The sequence below is a fragment of the Asterias amurensis genome, chromosome 10 (genome assembly GCF_032118995.1).
Source record: "Asterias amurensis chromosome 10, ASM3211899v1".
NCBI classification, from domain to species: domain Eukaryota; kingdom Metazoa; phylum Echinodermata; class Asteroidea; order Forcipulatida; family Asteriidae; genus Asterias; species Asterias amurensis.
In genome coordinates, this window is record NC_092657.1 from 686,059 (window position 1) to 693,696 (window position 7,638).

Genomic DNA, 7,638 nt, shown 5'->3' on the forward strand with positions numbered 1-7,638 from the left:
ACCGTGTTTTAATCTTCAAAAAAGAAAAAGAAAAAACAAACCCTTTACCCATTACCGTTTGTTAATCTTCAAAAAGAAAAAGGAAAAAACAAACCCTTTACCCTTTACCGTGTTTCAATCTTCAAAAAGGAAAAACAAACCCTCTACCCTTTACCGTGTTTTAATCTTCAAAAAAGAAAAAGGAAAAACAAACCCTTTACCCATTACCGTTTTTTAATCTTCAAAAAGAAAAAAGGAAAAACAAACCCTTTACCCATTACCGTTTTTTAATCTTCAAAAAGAAAAAAGGAAAAACAAACCCTCTACCCTTTACCGTGTTTTAATCTTCAAAAAGGAAAAAGAAAAAACAAACCCTTTACCCATTACCGTTTTTTTATCTTCAAAAGGGAAAAAGGAAAAACAAACCCTCTACCCTTTACCGTGTTTTAATCTTCAAAAAGGAAAAAGAAAAAACAAACCCTTTACCCATTACCGTTTTTTTATCTTCAAAAGGGAAAAAGGAAAAACAAACCCTTTACCCATTACCGTGTTTTAATCTTCAAAAAGGAAAAAGAAAAAACCAACCCTCTACCCTTTACCGTATTTTAATCTTCGAAAAGAGAAAACGAAAAACAAACCCTTTACCCTTTACCCTTTTTTAATCTTCAAAAAGAAAAAAAGAAAAACAAACCCTTTACCCTTTACCCTTTTTTAATCTTCAAAAAGAAAAAAGAAAAACAAACCCTTTACCCATTACCATTTTTTAATCTTCAAAAAGGAAAAAGAAAAAAACAAACCCTTTACCCATTACCATTTGTTAAACTTCAAAAAGGAAAAAGGAAAAACAAACCCTTTACCCATTACCGTTTTTTTATCTTCAAAAAGGAAAAAGGAAAAAGAAACCCTTTACCCATTACCGTGTTTTAATCTTCAAAAAGGAAAAAGAAAAAACAAACCCTTTACCCTTTACCGTGTTTTAATCTTCAAAAAGGAAAAAAAGAAAAAAACAAACCCTTTACCCATTACCCTTTTTTATCTTCAAAAAGGAAAAACAAACCCTTTACCCATTACCGTTTGTTAATCTTCAAAACGCAAAAGGAAAAAACAAACCCTTTACCCTTTACCGTGTTTCAATCTTCAAAAAGGAAAAACAAACCCTCTACCCTTTACCGTGTTTTAATCTTCAAAAAGGAAAAAGAAAAAACCAACCCTTTACCCATTACCGTATTTTAATCTTCGAAAAGAGAAAACGAAAAACAAACCCTTTACCCTTTACCCTTTTTTAATCTTCAAAAAGAAAAAAAGAAAAACAAACCCTTTACCCATTACCATTTTTTAATCTTCAAAAAGGAAAAAGAAAAAAACAAACCCTTTACCCATTACCGTTTTTTTATCTTCAAAAAGGAAAAAGGAAAAACAAACCCTTTACCCATTACCGTGTTTTAATCTTCCAAAAGGAAAAAGGAAAAACAAACGCCGTAGCCCTTTACCTAATGCCTGTACACGATCACCGGTAGAGGGCTTCGTTTTTTCTTTTCCGTCCGTGTGGATTCCAAAACGGTAAGAGGAAAAAGGGTTTGCTTTTTCCTTTTTCCTTTTTAAAAATTTGAAAACTGAGATAGGAACGGGAATCGGTTCATTTTGGTTTCCTTATAAAGATTTCGTAGGTGGCTAAGGGGGCAAAGTTCGTTTTCCTTGTTCTTTTTACATTTTAAAAAGGGAGTGGGGGCTCGCTCCGCCCTCTGAGAGGCAACCACAGTTGAGAGTACACAGCGCCATCACGCGATCGTGCTGGAAGTGTGACTATTGATTTGTTTACGACCTGTCAAGCAACCGTGTTGAATTAAACCCCTTTCAGTTTAGAAATAGTGTCACGGTTTCGAATTCTGCTCCTATTTCTCCCAATGTTGGCAAAGGGGATAGGCTCTAAGGTTCGGATAACTTTCCGTATGGCGCCACCACTTTTTCACTCATTTTTACAAAAAGGGATATGTCAATCAGGTAAATTAGATACTATATTATTTTATTTCGAATGAAAAAGTGGTGGCGCCATACGGAAACTTTTCCCGCACGGGTAGCTTTCTACACATCAGGTGGCTTGACAACCCCTCGTCCGACCGGCCTCGATCGATGAACAGGCATTGCCCTACAACAAGCATCGATGGACTAAAGTAAAGGGATCCAAGTAAAGTAAGTAAGTAAATTATACAGCAATGGCAATGTCACCTCTCTCACCGAATATGCCTCTCGAGCTATCATGGGTTGACTTGGGAGCACCCGTGGGCCTCGGAAGGTTGCCACCATTCATTATATTTATACTATCCAACTTTTTTATAATGACACTTTTACACAGTTACACTTTACAGTAACACTTCATCAGTGCAGCAGTGCTGAAATCTTATAAGTTTTACGTTTCGAGAGATATAACTTCCGCCATTTACATAGTTGCGATAACGAAACCCTCCTGCCGACGGCGTAGCCGGAGAGTTACGAGTCACTTCAATCGATCGTTGGCAGGAGGGTTTTGTTATCGCAACTACCATCATTTACAGTGCTAATGCATGAACGACATTGGTCTCGAGTGACGTCGTATGTTCATTCCCTTCGTCCGACGAATGGAATGAACATACGATGTCGCTCCAGATCAATGTCGTGAGTGACAATAAAATACCAACCGACGAACTTCGTCGGTTGGTATTTTATTGTCACTTCAGATGCTAGTTTTAATTTGAGACTAGTTGCGATAACGTAACCCTCCTGCCGACGGCGCCATCGGCAGGAGGGTTACATTATCGCAACTAATTTGAGACGTGCTAAATAAATTAATCTCATTCAATTAATATCATTATTAAAGTTAAACGGATAACTTTCCATATGGTGTCACCACTTTTTCACTGATTTTTACAAAAAGGGATAGCCTATCTCATTGAGGTAAATTTCTCATCGAAAAGTGGTGGCGCCATACGGAAGCTTTTGCGATTAGAATCCGGAGATATCATAAGGCATGACGGTAAAACACCCAACCCACCTTGAAGCACAAACTCTTCGTAACAATCTGTTTTTCCCCATTTTAGACCAGCAATGTTTGGTTTTAGGAGATAAGAAATCAATCTGTGTTTTCCTTGATGTAGACATAATATTGATTACATTTTTGTTTTATCAGAATTTATTACAGTTCTGCACTTTCTTTCTTGTTTGAACTCTTTTTTCATTGTCAACTAAAATATTTTATTTTTTCCCCATAGTGGCACACCATAGAATCTCAAATAGCTACCACATCACGTGATCTATACTGAGTGACTGAAGAGAAATGAAACTCAATCAAGACAAGACGGTCTTCCTCCAAGACTAGTTGGTTACAGATGTCTGGATCATACTGTAGTTGGGCCGTTCCAACTGTAACACTCAAGTTGGGCGGGACAATTGTAAAGTTGGGATGAAACCTCATCACGGTCGTCTCAGGTCTGCTAGCTAGAAAGTTAGTTGTTCAAGAAGTTCCATGGTTCTTCTGACAGAAATTGTAAATTGTAAGTAGGTCTATTAAATATTGTTATGGCCAATTTGCAAAAGTAATTGGTGTAACTTATTCTGGTGTCATGGGTTTTCAGTAGGATAACAGGAAAATTGTTCACAATAAAAAACTAAATGTTTTTTAAAAATTCAATCATCTACAATTTGACTTGAACTTGAAGCATAATGTTTTTCGGAACCCCTTTGGATGAATGTCAATGTCTTTATGGCTAAAATAAGCAATTCTTTATCTGAGCGATAACTCAAAACCAATTAGACTATATCAGCTGGGCATTTGTGTTCATCAATGAACAATTCTTGTTGTAAAAAGTGTGTTTTTGATTCAGATTTCACGTCGAATTATGCTCTTATTCCAGTTTTGACAGACAATTATTTGTGATAGAGAAATGATGCATTTCAGAAGTCTCTTGTTCTTCAATATTGTTCTACTTTAATGAATTGCTGCTTCAAATGTAATAACCGTTGTATTTGTCTTGAATCTGTCCACAGACCTGAAGATGAGAGTCAGTCTGTAGTCACACCAGATGGGTTTGTAGACAACTTGGCGCAAGCTGTTGATTTAATACTCGGGAACTGATTGACATGCTGATTGAGGTCTTGTGGTCTGACACCATGCAACCAGTCCTGGTACTCCACGGAGGCAACAAAGGCGATTGTCTCCATGGCCCTGGTCATTGCCTTGGTGCACTTGAAATGCTCCGATAGAAATTTACAATTTCCTCATTGGGTTTTCTACATTAAGGAGAAAATGCCTACCAAAAACGAAGCATACAGGGCTGTGCAACCGTTCTACCCTAACACTCAGCCCCTACCCCCACCAGGGCTGGAAATTAACACTAGACCAGAGGCCGGTATTTTTAAAACCGGGCCATTGTCTTCTGGTGAAAGCTGGACTTTGATGCTGCATTCTGCTTAAAGGTACTGGACACTATTGGTAATTACTCAAAATAGTTATAAACATAAAGCCTTAGTTGGTAACAAGTAATGGGGAGAGGTTGATAGTATAAAACATTGTGAGAAACAGCTCCCTTTGAAGTAACGTAGTATTCAAAAAACAAAAGTAATTTTTAAGGAATTTTATTTTAAAACCTCAGAATTTGATTTTGAGAAATGGCTCCCTCTGAAGTAACGTAGTATTCGAAAAAGAAGTAATTTTCCAGGAATTTTATTTTAAGACCTTAGAATTTGATTTTGAGGTATTGAAATCAAGCATCCGAAAGCACATAACTTCATGTGACAAGGTTGTTTTTTCCACATTATTATCTCGCAACTTCGACTACCAATTAAGCTCAAATTTTCACAGGTTTGTTATTTTATGCATATTTTGAGATACCCCGAGTGAGAAGACTGGTCTTTGATAGTTAAAAATAACTAACACTTACCAATAAGGGTCCAATTTTAATTGTCAACAAGTGGAATCATTTGAAACTTTTCAAGGTGATAAACTATTTTGGGTGTACACTTAAAGGCAGTGGACACTATTGGTAATTACTCAAAATAATTATCATCATAAAACCTTTCTTGATTACGAGTAATGGGGAGAGGTTGATAGTATAAAACATTGTGAGAATCAGCTCCCTCTGAAGTGACATAGTTTTTGAGAAAGATGTAAATTTCCACGAATTTGACTTCGAGACCTGAACTTTAGAATTTGAGGTCTCGAAATCAAGCATCCGAAAGCACACTAACCTGTGAATTTTTCTCTAAAGGATTTGGAAAGCCAAGTGCATATCACTTAACTTCGTACGACAAGTTTCTTTTTTTCTTTCATTGTTATCTCGCAACTTCGACGACCGATTGAGCTCAAATTGTCCCAGGTTTGTTATTTTATGCATATGTTGAGATACACCAACTGTGTAGACTGGTCTTGGACAATTGCCAATAGTGTCCACTGTCTTTAACAATCACACCACACAAGTAGGATTTGAAACTGCACGGTGGAAATAAGATATAGAAGAGTTTGTGGTAACACCATGTAATAACAATCTCTAAATGATGGAAAGACCGCTGATGTAGGTAACGGTCGGTGTGGGTGGGTTTCCGGTAAATGCTGTGATGTAGGGTGCCGTCTTGGTTTCTTGTGATGAGAACATCCAGAAAGGGTAACTTTCCGGACTGTTCTTGCTCCATAGTGAACTTGATACTTGAGTGTTGTTGGTTGAGGTACTGCAGAAATTCATAGAGAGAGTCCTGACCAGGGGGCCACACGACAAAGGTGTCGTCCACTAGCGGAGCCACAGGCTGGGTCGGAGGTCAGCGGAGAGGAGTGATGAGGACTCGAACTCTTCCATGAATATGTCAGCTAGAACCGGGGATATAGGGGATCCCATGGAGGTCCCAGCTGTCTGCTCGTAGTACTTGCCCTGGAATTGAAAACAACTGGAGGAAACGCATGTGTAAAGCAAATCATGAATTTGGTCAGGTGAAAGACCAGTACGATCAGAGAGGGATGGGTCATGTGATAATCTCTCCTTGGCCAAGAAGCAAGCTTCATCTGTGGGCATGTTGGTGAAGAGAGATTCCACATCAAAACTTACCAAGATATCAGTGGGTTGTTGGGTTAGGTTGCGGGTAATGTCAACAAACTTATATCCCCGGTTCTAGCTGACATATTCATGGAAGAGTTCGAGTCCTCATCACTCCTCACCGCTGACCTGCGACCCAGCCTGTGGCTCCGCTACGTGGACGACACCTTTGTCCTGTGGCCCCACGGTCAGGACGCTCTCCATGAATTTCTGCAGTACCTCAACCAACAACACTCAAGTATCAAGTTCACTATGGAGCAAGAACATTCCAGAAAGTTACCCTTTCTGGATGTTCTCATCACAAGAAACCAAGACGGTACCCTCCACCACAGCATTTACCGGAAACCCACCCACACCGACCGTTACCTACATCAGCGGTCTTTCCATCATCCAGCTATCAAGTCGTCAGTCAACCGTGCGCCGGTTCAACGGGCTTATACCATTTGTGATCCGGATAGCCTCCAGCATGAGTTGCAGCACATCACCACTTCTCATGGATACAACGCCAAGCAAGTCAAGACAAGCAAGCCCGTCCCCCCCCCCCTGACCAAAGGGTCTCCTATACCCAAGGTCAAACACACACACCCACAGTTAGTTTACCATACCTAGGTCCCCCCTCGCATCGCCTCCAACGCATTTTTAAGCAAGCAGGAATCAAGGTGAACCACTCTGCTCTGAAGAAACTCCGACGCTCTCTCCAATCGTACAAGGACAAGAAGGACCCCTCCACCCGTGCTGGCGTCTATCGCATTCCATGCGAATGAGGTAAGGTTTATGTCGGGGAAACCGGGCGTAACCTTCCCACTAGACTTAAGGAACACTGAGCACACGGAAGGGGGGGGACTTTGATAAATCCGCTACATCAAGCATTCCCACATCACTGACCACCGACTGAACTGGGAATCAGCAGAAATCATCGCTCCAATCCAGGCGTGGCACCCTAGACGTATCAGAGAGGCCATCGAGATCCACAAGCATGACACCGTACCCCAAGACATCAGCTTCCACATCAGTGACATCTGGCTCCCCCTCCTCCCGACCAATGGATCTTCTATATCCACGGTCACACCCTAGGCCCCCAACCATTAGACTGCTTTGGGTCATCTACACCCTCAGTCACCTAGGCCCCACACCCTCACTATCCCCTGTGCTTGTTCCTACTGACACGGTTCAGTGAGCACCCCCCCCCCCCCCCCCCCCCCACACACCACCCAAGGCTCCACAACAGGTTTCACCACGCATCATCGAGTTCACTTCCCGCCTGTATTTCGCCGCCCAGTACTTAAGCAGCATGCAGCATGCAGCATCAGAGTCCAGCATTCTCCAGAAGACGATCAGAGCATACTGATCGAAACGTCAAGTTAATCCAACGGTTCTTTTCAGAACCACCCCAACTCATTTAGAGATTGTTATTACATGGTGTTAACGCAAACTCTTCTATATAAATCACACCACAGGTCAGGAATCGAACATTAACTTGTTTCTCAGGCTTTAACATTCAAACTTCATCAAAATACAAAATGATTAGGCATTAAATTTGAAAATAAAAAGTGGGGACGGTGGCCCCTGTAACAAGGAGTTCTAAACTTGAACCACCGTGCCC

The 7,638-nt window shown here is 40.5% G+C and overlaps 1 long non-coding RNA gene across 1 annotated transcript; it reads left to right on the plus strand.

Annotated features, from left to right (window-relative positions):
* The first annotated feature begins 1,784 nt into the window (after positions 1-1,784).
* On the plus strand, positions 1,785-5,540 carry LOC139943046 (uncharacterized). Its single transcript, XR_011786737.1, has 3 exons — positions 1,785-2,169; positions 3,225-3,506; positions 4,000-5,540. It is a non-coding gene; the product is annotated as an uncharacterized lncRNA (long non-coding RNA).
* Positions 5,541-7,638: the final 2,098 nt, after the last annotated feature.